We start from the raw sequence: 13,639 nt of genomic DNA, 5'->3' as shown, positions 1-13,639 counted from the left end.
GTTCCTGGCAGGGGTGGAAGTAAGATGTTCCTGGGAAATTTCCTTCCATTACCTCCAAGCTTCTCCCTGATGTCCGCTAGCACAGACTGTGCTCTAAGGACAATGACTAAACACTGTACCTTCCCCAGCTGGCGTCATGAGAAGCTTGAATTGGGGCTGATCAAGTCTGAATCGGTCTAACATTGGTTGAACACAAATACTACAGCAATGTTTACTAACTCTCCCAATCCCCAGGCTCCTCCAGAAATCCCAGGCTCTCCACAGCATGTGCCTTGTAGGGGTAGAGCTGTCTGCACTCAACCGAGACCCGATCCCGTCAGGACTTGTCAGAGGTCACATACCAGATGGAGCTCATCAAATGGCTGAAACATGATAGTGACTTGAGTCTCACATCACGGAGCGTGTTTCTTTCTCCCTTTAAATCTACAACCTCACTTGCAGGCTTTGACTTTTATGATGTCCTTTGTTCTTTTTTCTATTTAAATGCCCCTTGGCACCCCTGCAGTTGGGAAAAAAGAAAGAAAGAAAAACATTAAGGACCGATTCCTCTGAAGGGAATAGATAGGAGGAACACATTTCAGGAGACTCTCAGGGTGGCCCCATCCACATCCTGTGAAGGTGGAGATCTCTCTCTTTACTGCTCCTGCAACATCAGCAAGGCTGGAGCTAGCATCTGAGATGATGCTGGAAACTGTTATTACTAACAGGAGAGTATAACTTAGTTTAAGGGTCAAAGAAGCCATTTTCATACCCTAAAGAAAGATTAGGAAAATTAGAGGGAAATTGATGTCATTAAATGCATAGATTAGAAAACTAGAAATACCTAAAATCAACTTAAACTAGAGAAAGAAGAGAAATTCAAATGTAAAATAAGCAGGAAAAAATAAGTAATAAACATTAAAGCATAAATCAATGAAATTGAAAACAACAAAACAAGAGAGCAAATCAACAAAACCAAAAGATGGGTCTTTGCAAAGATCAGTGAAATTGATAAATGCTGTTGGAGATTTGGAACAGTATCATGTAAAATTGAATATGTACATAACCTATAATTCAGCAATTCAATGCCCACTATGTATTCTAGAGTCAGAGTACATAAACTATGGTTCTCAAACCAAATCTGACCAGTTGCCTGTTTGTTTATGGTCTGTAAGCTAAGAATGATTTTTATATTTTTAAATGGTTGGATTTTTAAATCATTATTCAACTGCCTACATAATATCCTTGTTACCTCATAGCCAGGAGAACCTAAAACATTTAGTATCTGGTCCCTTAAGAAAAAAAATGCTAACCCTTGTTCTACAGAACCTCTCATACCTAAAGAAGTTTATACAGGAATGTACATAGGCATTATTGTTTATAAATATTGGAAAATTAGAGACACCTTAAATATCCATTAACAAACATTTTGTTTCATGGAAACATAAAACACATTATTATACTGGAATACTACAAGCAGTAAAATAAATAAATGAACAAGAGCTTTGTGTATAAGTATATGAATTTTTAATACTGTACACTGTGCAAAATAAAACTGTAGAAATATTTTATCATTTATATGACATTAAAAACATGTAATACAAAACTATTTGACCAGATACATACACTTTCACTGAGGGTATAAAGATATGCATGGAAACAATAAATATACTGAATTTTAATATTTACTACTAGGAAATGAAGAATGATTCAACCGGGGAGGAATAAACATGGTGCTTCAACTGTATGTGTTATATATGATACTATATTACACTTCCCCAAACTAAGAATCTAGAATTGGTACATTGCTATTTACTGAACTTAAGACTTTATTTTGATTTTATCAGTTTTTCTACGATGTCCTCTTTCTGTTTGGGGATCCATTCCTGGCTGCTTCATTGCATTTTATTGTCACCACTCCTTGGTCTCCTCCAGCAGTGATAGTTTCTCAGTCTTCCCTCAGTTTTCATGACCTTGACAGTCTTAAGGAGTACTGACCAGGTATCCTCCACAATGCCAAGCAGTCTGAGTTTGTCTGATGTTTTTCCTGTGCTCTGGGTTTTGGTAAAGAACACCCTAAAGGTGAAGTGCTCTTCACCACCTATCAGGGAGTGCATGATACTCACATGGCATCACCGATTCATTTAGTTGGTTCATCCTTTGGTTAGGGCGACTTTTCATAGGGAGTCTCCACTGTGCAGTTACTCCTCTTCCTTTTCCCTATTCTGTTCTTTAAAAATGGGGACTTTATAACCTAGTCCGTTCTCAAGGATGGAGTAAGGGGAGAGTTGTCCATGTAGGGAATTAAGCTCCAACTTTTGAAGTAAGAGGTATCTCCATATTCATAATTCGTCTTTAGAGACAATTAAAATTAAAGCAACAGAGTTTTCATATGGTAGAGTTTACATTAATTAGACTTTATTATCATCAATGGTATAATGTATTAAATTAATATTATTTATCCAACTTTTAGTCCTTATGGAGCAATTGAAGTAGTAAACTGTTAAATATTAATTTTCATAATCCTAGGTATGAATAATTGATTTTACTTAGTGTAGACTTTTTTTGAATGAAAGACATTTTAAGTAAACCAATTATTGTTCCATTTACTTGTGTTTTTAGTGATGTATATATTTAATTTTATTCTCCTTGAGGTTTTTTTTCCCTTCTATTTAGAGTAACCCAGCATGCAATTCTCAATGCACTATACCTAGCTACATTTCCTGTTTGCTACAAATAATTTTTTTTCTTATAAGTATTTTATGTAAGCTTATATTTACAAGAATATTGGCAAAAATATATGAAAGCTCTTGAAGTGCAATCTTCTTTGAAGCTTAAGGAAAAAAACTAACAAAACCATATCCTACTTTAGTAGCAGATATCAAAAGGCTCGGCAATCTTTTTCTACTCTATGAATTGTTTTTACTCTGTTGTCTGAAAAAACTTATTTATTTCTTGTGTGTTTAGATTTTCATGTATACACTCAGAAATCTGGGGCACCTGTTTGTGGAAGAGGCACAGCACTGAAGTCAGACATTCAATTTCCTTCTCTGCCAATTACTAGCTTTAGGATTTTAGGCAACTTAAATTAACTTGCTTCCTTTTCCTCATTTGCAAAATGAGTTTAATAGAAAAGTCAAATGATAACAGATGTTGGCGAAGTTGTGAAGAAAAGGGAACCTTTGTACACTGCTGATGAGAATGTAGATTTGTGCAGCCATTATGGAAAACAGTATGGAGGTTTCTCAAGAAATTAATAACAGAATATAATCCAGCAATTCCTCTTCTGGGTATGTTTCCAAAGAAAGTAAAATTACCACCTCACAAAGATGTCTGCACTCCCCTGTTTATTGCAGCATAATTCACAATAGCCAAGATACGGAAACAACCTAAGTGTCAGTCAAGAGTTCAATGAATAAAGAAACTGTGGTATATATACACAATGGAATATTATTCAGGCTTAAAAAAGAAGGAGATCCTGCCATTTGCCATAATGTGGTTGAGATGAAGGGCATTATGGTAAGTGAAAGAAGACAGATGCAGAAAGAAAAATATTGCATGATCTCTCTTAAATATGGAATCTAAAAAACAAGAGTTGAATAGTTACTAACATTACAGGATTGTTATAAAGGGAAAAACCATGATGTCTGAAAAGTAGTGAATGGAGTACCTAACAAAGAATAGACATTTGACATGCTTTTTTGGCTTTCTCCCTTCATCTTGAAAATTAGATAGCATGATGTTCAAATTCCATTTGAACAACTTATTTTCTCCTTGTCCTGGGGGAAATTTTTTGACTTTGGTCTCCTCTCTCTGGGGGAATAATATACCACCTATCTCTCATTGTTGAAATAATTTGCTGACAAAATGTTTAAGTATCCAGTAAAATTCCTGATAATGTGGCTGCTTAAATTTCATTTTCCCTTTGCTTCCTCCTCATCTAGAACACAAACTAGTATTTATATTCTAACGACTATTCACAGTTGTAACTTCTACTTCAAAAGTTTGGCAAAGTGCTAGCTGCAAATTCACAATTATTAGGAACTCTTAAACTAATGGATAAAGACAAGGTAGAACTAGTTTTATAAGCAATACACTAAAACCATGGCAAAATCCAAGAAAACTGTGCTGGAGAGGCTAGTAAAATTGGCTATTTATTTTACTAACTCATGTGTGTCCTGTCTGCTTATAAAGTATTCAAACTTGAGCATGGATTGAACTGGGGGAATTTGGATTTCAGTCCTGGCTTGGTCACTTATGGGCTGTATAACCTACAGTAAGGCACTGATTTGCTCTGAGCCTCAGTTTTCTAATCTCCAAATAACAATAGTCATATATACTTTACTTTATTTCTGTAAAAATTAAGAAGTGATATATTAATAATAGATGATTAATATATAACATACCAAATGTAATGCATAATAAATGTGCTTGGTAAATCGAAGGAGTTATACACGATTACTTATGATGCTATCTTGGGTTCTTTATATTTTATTTTAACCTTCTGTAGAATGCAGTTAACAGCTAAAACAATTTTAAAACAGAGGTCCTCAACATTTCAGTTTTTGAGTCTTTGTTCTCTTTCAGCAAGCGGCTTCAGGTGTTCCATCTCACCAAGCCCTCTGCCTGGAGCGGTGGGGGCAGCGTTGCCAGTGCCCTGGCGAACTACCAGCTTACCAGGAGGGGAACTTGCTTAATTGCCTGAATTCTGGCTTCACAAAGCAGCTTTCACACCTAAAGCTGGAGCAGCTCACATCTGTGGCTGTCAGGCTTCTGCCTTGCAGATGAAGAAATCAGCTGTGCCTGGTCCCCACAGGACCCAGGGGGTCCCAGCCTCATGCATAAAGTCAAAACACACAAGCTAATTTCCATATAGAATACAAATAACATATTCATTTAATAAGATAACTCCTGAAACTTACTGCCCGTATTATTTTAAGCTCCTGTGCAGGTAATTACAATCCTGCTCAGGAAAAATCGATGAAACCATTAGATCAAAACCAAATTCCTTTCATTTTATTTGCACATGTGTCATCTCTGTGCACATTCACAGTACTTTTCTTAAATACACTCGACCAGAACAATTTTTCTCTTTAATGCTGAGGTAATTTATGGTGTTACCTCAGGCTATGTGTGTGTGTGTGTGTGTGTGTGTGTCTGCTCATGTGAGCAGGCACAAATGCAATAGAGAAGGACTAGGGAGAAAGAAGAAGGGCTTATTAGCTTTTATAGATATAGGTGTATTATTCATTTTATAGCTATAAAATGTATAATTTTATTGCTATGCCATCAAAAGAATCACTAGCTGCTGATAAGGTACAGGAATTCACAGGATGCCATGCAATAAAGTGCCATGCTTGACTTCACATCTGAGAGCACCAACAGGGTTCTAATAATGACACCTCTGATGGCGAGATTTTAATTACTCAGCAACTGCTCAGTACAGCAACGGCACAAATAGGAGAGAATCCATATTTTGCACAATTCTGCAAACTTTCATTATTTCCAATTATGGTGGTTTTGTACAGTTTCAGCTTAGCTAAGTTGCAACTACTTTTCCCCAGAATTACCTTTCTTATATGACTCTTGGTTAGGGTTGTTCACAAGAGATACTAATGTGAGACATGCAATATACAAACAAGTAAACCAGCGGTCATTATATTTTGAGGGTCTGTGCAAGGTGTCTCGGCCACTGTAGCTCACACATGACATTACTGATCTGCTCTCTCACTTTATAGGTGCAGGGCAGCAGTTGGGCTCGCAGTTCCTGCAGCTCCACCTGGGTCTCTACCTCCAGCTCTCTTGATTCCCAAAGCCAGAAATGTATGCAGCTCCAATAAATAAATGGCCCCAATAAACATGCTATTTCTAACTACTTTGAATTTACATCCATTTCCAAATTCATTTTCACCTACATTTCTGGTGTCAGTAGTCTCAATCAGAGGTTGAAATTCAAAGCTAACGTATCAATTATAATTCACTGTTTCTTGAGTATAACATTTCAAAGAGTTCACAGAGGTGGTCCACAATGTTATCCAAAGTATGACTCTTAGTATTAACAATTTTTATTGGCCTCTACTGCTTCTATTAATGGACATTAGTTTTATTGTCCCTTTTCAATGTTATTGTTGTTTTAAACATGGTAGGAGGAGGGTAGATGTAATAAAAAAAGTGAGACATGAATCAGCAATGTTCAACTTGTAGCTACGTTAATCAAGGCCAGCCTTATATGTAAGTATTAACTACTATGTGATATGATTTTGAAGTTGCAGATGAGAAATACTCCCAACCCAACTCCCAGGTGCTTAGAAAATATTTTCAGAGCAGCAATAATGTTTTTACTGACAATGTGTAATAACGTCTTCTTTGTTATCATTAGCAAGGCATCTCTTTTGTGAAGGACGTGTGATTCCTGAAAACCCCTGACAAAGTGCCCAATATGTTGGCAGTACTGTAAACTGAGACCTCCTCAGTGAAACTAATTATATAAATTAATGGTTATTATTTTGAAAAGCTGACAGCCAGACATGGAAAAACTGAAATGCAAGACAAGAATGTTGATAAAGAGAAGGAGAAATGGATTGAGATGGGACAATGATCAAGATCGGGAGAGTAGGTCTCTGAACACTGGAAGTGATAACAGTTCAGACTTCTCTGGCTTACAGATAGAAGACTTTTTCAGATAAACATTTGTTTGTCCTCAGTAGGGCATGGGCAAACCATGACTTAAAAAGTTCCAGATACCAGGGACAACAGTTTTCTTAACTTACATTAGATCTTTGCTTTATCAGAAAACTAAGCGGTATCCTCACTTTGCCTACTGATAGCTCAAGTGGAGTGTGCCCATATGCTGTAATGGAGCAATGGTAAGAACATTCATGGTCCTGGTTGTGCATGTGGAGTGGGAAGTAAGGTTATTGCAATATTTATAGAACCACGGCCAGCAAAGCAAAATCATGGCATGAAAATGTCTTCAATAAGTCCATTGTGTCTCCAGCTGGATTCTTCTCCCACACTTAGATGTTTTCTTTCCAACTTACAAACACTTCCTACTCCCCAGAAAGGATTGCAGCTTTTTGACAAAACACTGAATCTCTCTCCTTAAGTAGTGGAGACATCATTTTTCTTTACTTCTGTAGCTACAATAAACAGTAAATCTTTTCTGATATGCCTTTGTGCCTTCTCAGTAACTCATGGAACAGTCTTGTCTTGAATATCTAAGATGAGAGGAGGAAAGTTTTCTCAGATGTAATAAACTCTTACTTAATATTAACTTCTGTTTCTTTTTTTCCCTTGCAACTAGTTTGATTTCCCTTCTACTTATTACTCTTAGGAATTTTTTAGAAACAAATAAGAGATTTATTAGGTTATTTCTTTTTTCAAATTATTCATTTAATTTTGAGATTTCTAATTTTCATCATTAGATAGATGGACAGTGGATATGCATATAGATACAAATATAGATATAAATCTAGATATAAATATATATAACAAAGTATTACAGGAGAATGAGCAGAATGGAGGGAGTTGAAGTTTAAGAAATATCACTTCTGGGCCTTGAAGAACTTGTAAATTCCAAATACAGTGGGGAGGATTGAAAACAGAAAATAACTGAAATTCTAATTATGAAAATTCCCTTCCTGAACTACTTCCAAAAGTGAAGAACATCCCAGTTAAAGGTCTTCCCACCCTGACATTGAGGGTTTCTTTGAATTAATTATTGACTTTCTGATTAATATAAAACTAAATCTCCAGTTGACCATTTCCACTCACATACAAAGACAATTTCCACCAAATAGAAAGAAATCAGCTTTATACTGCCTCATTTCTTCCAAAACAGAAAAGCAATATCATAAAGTATTTCAGAAAAACCTCCAACAAGTTGAAAACAGACTGAGATGAAGAAAGAGAAAAATAATGCTGGAGTAAACAAAGATAATGTATATTTAGGAAAAAACAATCTAACTATTATATATTGAGATATTCAAGAAGATATTGCATTCACAAAATAAGAACAAAATCCCCTGGAAAGTAATAATGAGGGAATAAGGCAATGCTAGCAAAACTAGGCCAAGAAAATTCCTTTGAAAGTAGAACAAAAAGATAGAAAGTATGAGAGATTTGTTGAAAGACATAAACAATTAACCCCAAAGTGCCAACACTCAACTAATATGATTTTCAGCAGAACAGAGAAAATGGATTAGTGTTGGAAAGTATTTTCTAAATAAAAATAATAAACTACAATTTCTTATGAAGGACACGAATTGAGTGTATATAACAGAATGAATGAAAACAAAAAACAAAAAAACCTAGTCATATCACTGTCGAACATTAAAAGAATAACAAGTCCTCTACAAAAATTAGTAAAAAATGCTTTTATACTTTAGTTTCAGCTCCAACATATAACAATGAAAAAGTTGGCAAAAGATCTGAACAGACACCTCTCCAAAAATGATATATAAACATGAAGCGTATAAAGAGACACTCAATATCATAAGTCATTAGGGAGTTGCATATTAAAATAATAATGAGATACCATTATACATCTATTAGAATGGCTAAAATTCATAAAACTGACAAATAACCAACTGATGGGAAGGTATAGAGCAGCAGGGACTCTTACTCACTTGTGGGGGAATGCAAAATGATACAGCTACATTGAAAGACAGTTTGGTAGTTTCCCAGAAAAACTAAACATAGCCTCACCATACAATGCAGCAATTGTGCTCCAAGGTATTTATGCGATTGAGTAAAAAGCTTATGTCTACACAAAAACCTGCACACTGATATTTATAGCAGCTTTATTCATAATCGCCAAAAACTACAAGCAACTCAGATGTCCTTTAATTAGTGAATACATAAATAAACTGTGGTACATCCACTCAACATATTATGGAACAAAAAAAGAACAATCAATCTTCCAAACCACAAAAAAGTGTCAATATATGACAGTAAACATTGATCAAAATCCATAAAAATGCAGAACACGAAGAATGAGCCTCAATATAAACAATGAACTTTAATTAATAAGTTTGCTCCTGCCACTAGAGTCACTCCTGTTACTGGTCACTTCACTTCCGGAAACTTCACTTAACCAGATCCAGGTAGAATTCTGGGAGTTGCATCTGCTGGTGGTTACCGACCCCAGGGCTGACCACAGAGACGTCTTATGTTATCCTGCCTGCCATTGCTCTGTGTAACACAGATTTTCCTCTGCATTATGTGGACATCGCCATCTGATATAACAAGGGTGTTCACTCAACGCGTCTGATGTGGTAGATGCTGGCCGAGGACGTTCTCTGCATGTGTGGCACCATCTCCTGTGAACACCTGTGGGAGGTCATGCTTGATCTCTACTTTTACAGAGATTCTGAAGCAATTGAAAAGGAAGAGCTGAGAAAGCTGTGACCAAGGAGGAATTTCAGGGTGAGTGGACCACTCCAGCTCTTGAGTTTACTGCTACTCAACCCGAGGTTGCAGACTGGTCTGAAGGCGGCAGGTGCCCTCGGTGCTTACTCAGTGGTTCCCTACCGAGGATGAATGCTCAGCCTGCCATGGAAGACTGGTCTGAAGTTCCCACAGCTCAGACTACTCAATGTGTAGGAACAACCATTGAGTGATCTTAAGCTGTTCTTCCACAGGCTCTTAAACAAGATGGAAATAAGGTTGACAGAAAATAAAAATCAGTTTCAAAAAAAAAAAAAGTAACTCAGATCATGGTACTTCTTTGCTAAGAAGTCTTTCATTGCTTTGCAACAAATTTAGAATAAAGTCCAAGTTTTTAGATTTAAGCCTTCTTAGTTGGGATTTTTCCAGAAACAGATCCTGAGACTTCTGAAAGCTAGTATGGAACATGCTTCGAATTGTCCCATCACAGTGCAATAAAACTGTAATAAATGTATTCTGACTTCCATCATTTATTGGCCAAAGGCTGCACTCAGGCACTTCTAGACTGCTCAGCTCTCCAGAGACGGAAATTTCTGAGCAAAGAAAAATCTCAGGTATAAGACACTGTACTTCTACCGGGACTGTGAGTGTGAAGGGAATATGGCATTTGATGCTGTCTGCTACACTTGGCATACAAAGGACAGCATGACCCGGCCTCTAATTAACTCTTGGACCTTATTTTCTTTTATGTCTCTTCTTTCCCTGTCACTCTGACTTCTTTCTGTTCATAAACAAACCAGCTGGCTTTTGCTCTTCAGACTAAGCATTAGCTCATCTCTCTGTCTGAAAGAGTTTCAATTCTCTTCCTATCCAGGTCTCTGATGAAATGTTTCGTCCTTGGAGAAGCCTTGTTAAAGCAGCCACTCAGTTACTCTCCACTAACATTGCCCAACTAAGTCTTGGATATTCGTTAATTAATGCTTATTATCTTTCTTCTCCTTCTAGAATAAAAGTAGCTAATAGTAAGAGTTTTGGCTATTATATTTCACAGAAATGATAGGCAAACTATTAAATTTGGAGACAAATATTTGTAGAATGATTAAAAATCCTCATCTTACAAATAAAGAAGTTAAAAAATATTATGAATTAAGAGACAATGGTATGAAGATAGATCTCCAATAATCATAGATCTCTGGTGCCACAACTTGCTGGCTATCGACATTTGGCAGGTCATACCTCTCTTTACTTCAGTCACTTCAATGGGATAATAGTGCCCAACTTACGGGGATATTATATTTCAGTGGCATGTATGTAGTGCTGACAAAAGCCTTGTTCATAACAAACACTCTAGAAAGAGACTGAAAACCTGTATTTGATAATTGGGTTGAGAGTAGAGAATGTTATATTCCCAAGTATCAAAATTAGAAGTATAAATAATTTGAAAAAATTTTAAATTATGATATAAATATATTATTTTAATAATACTGAGGTAACTAGCAAAAGAAACAGATTTTAACCAGTCAAAATCTTCCAAGGAATAGAACTGGTGATGAGAGGAGATGGAGCAGAAATTAGTTGATTTCTTTACTATTATACAGGTATTACTTAGTTTATTATAAATTTTAAAAGTAAAAATATTTTTAAAATAAACCGAATTGCAAATATAACTATTCTTTGTGCAATTAGATGAAGAGATAGCATAAAAAAGAAAGCATTAGACAAAACCAAAGAAGTTTTTACAATTTATTAAGTAATAAGCTTACTTATTTTTCTATTATTAGCTTTAATCAATAAATCATAATTGTGTATATTTATGAGATACAATGTGATGATTTGAGATATACATTTATATATACATAAATAATGTAGAATGATTAAATCGATTTAATTAACATAACCATCACCTCACTCACTCGGTTTTTGCTAGATTTGAAATTTACTCTTAGCAATTTTGAGATATACAACACGTTATTTACTATAGTCACCATGTTGTGCAATAGATCTCAACACTTATTACTCCTGTTTAAATGAAACTTTATAAACTTTGAACCACATCTCTCTGTTTCCTCTTCTAACTCCCAGGCTCTGGTAACCAAAATTCTACTTTTTACTTCTATGAGTTTGACTTTTGTAGATTTTAGACATGTAAGTGAGATCATGTGATATTTGTCTTTCTCTGCCTGACTTATTTCACTTTGCGTAATGTCCTCTAGTTTCATCCAGTTGTTGCAAATGACAGAATTTCCTTCCTTTTTAAGGCTGAATACTATATCAATGTGTATACCACATTTTCTTTATCCATTCATCCATTGCTGGACACTTTGGCTGATTCCATGTCTTCACTATTGTGAATAATACTGCAATGAACATGGCAGTGTTCATAACAGTATGTCAAAGAGTGTATCTCTTTGACATTTTGATTTTAATTTTTTTGTGTAGATACCAAGAAGTGGGATTGCCAAATCATATGGTAGTTTATATTTTTAGTTTTTTGAGGTGTCTGCACACTGTACTAAGGCCTGTACTAATTTACATTCCCACCAACAGTGTACCAGGATTCCCTTTTCCCCACATCCTTGCCAACACTTCCTATCTTTCATCTTTTTGATAGTAGCAATTCTAACAGATATAAGGTGATAGCTCCTTATGATTTTAATTTGCATTTCTCTAATGATTAGTGATATTAAGCATTTTTTCTTGAACATGTTGGCCATTTTCATGTCTTCTTTTGAGAAATGTCTGTTCATTTTGCACATTTTTTAATTGGACTGTTTTCTTGTTATTGAGTTGAGTTCCTTATATACAGTTATGTATTGTATACTGATTGGAATACATTCTGAGAAATGTGTCCTTAGGTGATTTCATCGTTGTGAGAACATCATAGAGTATACTTACATAAACCTAGACAGTATAGCCTACTGCATACCTAGGCTGTATGGTATAGCCTTTTGCTCTTAGGCTACAAAACTGTGTAGCATGTTACTGTACTGAATACTGTAGGCAATTGTAACAAAATGGTAAGTATCTGTGTATCTCAACATATCTAAACATAGAAAAAGTAATACATTTCACTCTGATGTTAGGACAACTATATTATATCACCAGGCAATAGGAATTTTTTGGCTCCACCATAATCTTATGGGACCACCTTGCATATGCAGTCCCTCATTGACAGACATGTTGTTACCTGGCACACACCTGCATATTAACCCCTTCTCAGATGTATTGTTCACAAATATTTTCTCCCACTTTGTGGGTTGTCCATTCACTGTGGTTAATTGTTTCATTTGCTGCACAAAGCTTCTGAGTTTGATGCAATCTCATTTGTCTATTTTTGCTTTTGTTGCCTGTGCCTTCAGGATCATATCCAAAAAGTCATTGCCCAGATTAGTGTCATGGGGTTTTAACCCTGTTTTCTTCTACTAGTTTTACACCTTTAGTTCTTACATTTAAGTCTTTAATCCATGATGAGTTGATTTTTGTATATGGTATGAGATTAAGATCCAATTTCATTCTTCTACATGCAGATATCCAGTTTTCCTTGCATCATTTTTTGAAGAGACTGTCGTTTACCCATCGTACATTCTTGGTACCTTTATTAAAAATAAATTGTCTGTAAATCTGTGTATTTATTTCTGGATTTTCTGTCTTGTTCATTGGTAGATGTGTCAGTATTTATGCCAATACCATGCTGTTTTGACTATTATACCTTTGTAGTATATTTTGATGTCAGGTAGTGTGGTGTCTCCAGCTTTGTTCCTTTTGCTCCAAATTTCTTTGGCTATTAGGGGCCTTTTATGGTTTCATATGAATTTCGGTATTTTTTTTCTAATGCTGTGAAAATTGACAGTGGAATTTTGATAGGGATTATGTTGAATCTGTAGATTACTTTGGGTACTATAAACATTTCACAATATCATTTCTTCTAATCCATGAACACAGGATATATTTTTATTTATTTATGTTTTCTTCAATTTCTTTCAACAATATTTGCGTAGTTTTCCATATACTGACATTTTACCTCCTTGGTTAAATCTATACTTAAGTATTTTATTTTTGTTGTTGGTGGTGTTGTTATTGTGAGATTGTTTTCTTAATTTCCTTTCCAGATAGCTCATTTTTAAAGTGTAGAAATACTGCTGATTTTTGTATTTTTTGATTTTTTATATCCTGAAATTTTACTGAATTTGTGTATCAGTTCTAACAGTTTTTTGGTGGAGTCTTTAGGGTTTTCTATATATAAGTTCATGTTGTCAGCAAACAGAGAGTATGT

At 35.3% G+C, this 13,639-nt stretch overlaps 1 pseudogene; it reads left to right on the top strand.

Moving 5' to 3' along the window:
* The first annotated feature begins 3,483 nt into the window (after window positions 1–3,483).
* On the top strand, window positions 3,484–9,599 carry LOC138395998 (small ribosomal subunit protein uS2B-like; annotated as a pseudogene).
* The last annotated feature ends 4,040 nt before the right edge of the window (window positions 9,600–13,639 follow it).

This window comes from Eulemur rufifrons, chromosome 15 (assembly GCF_041146395.1).
Source record: "Eulemur rufifrons isolate Redbay chromosome 15, OSU_ERuf_1, whole genome shotgun sequence".
Lineage (NCBI taxonomy): Eukaryota > Metazoa > Chordata > Mammalia > Primates > Lemuridae > Eulemur > Eulemur rufifrons.
Note: the sequence above shows the minus strand (reverse complement) of the source record. Positions and strands in the feature narration are given on the sequence as shown.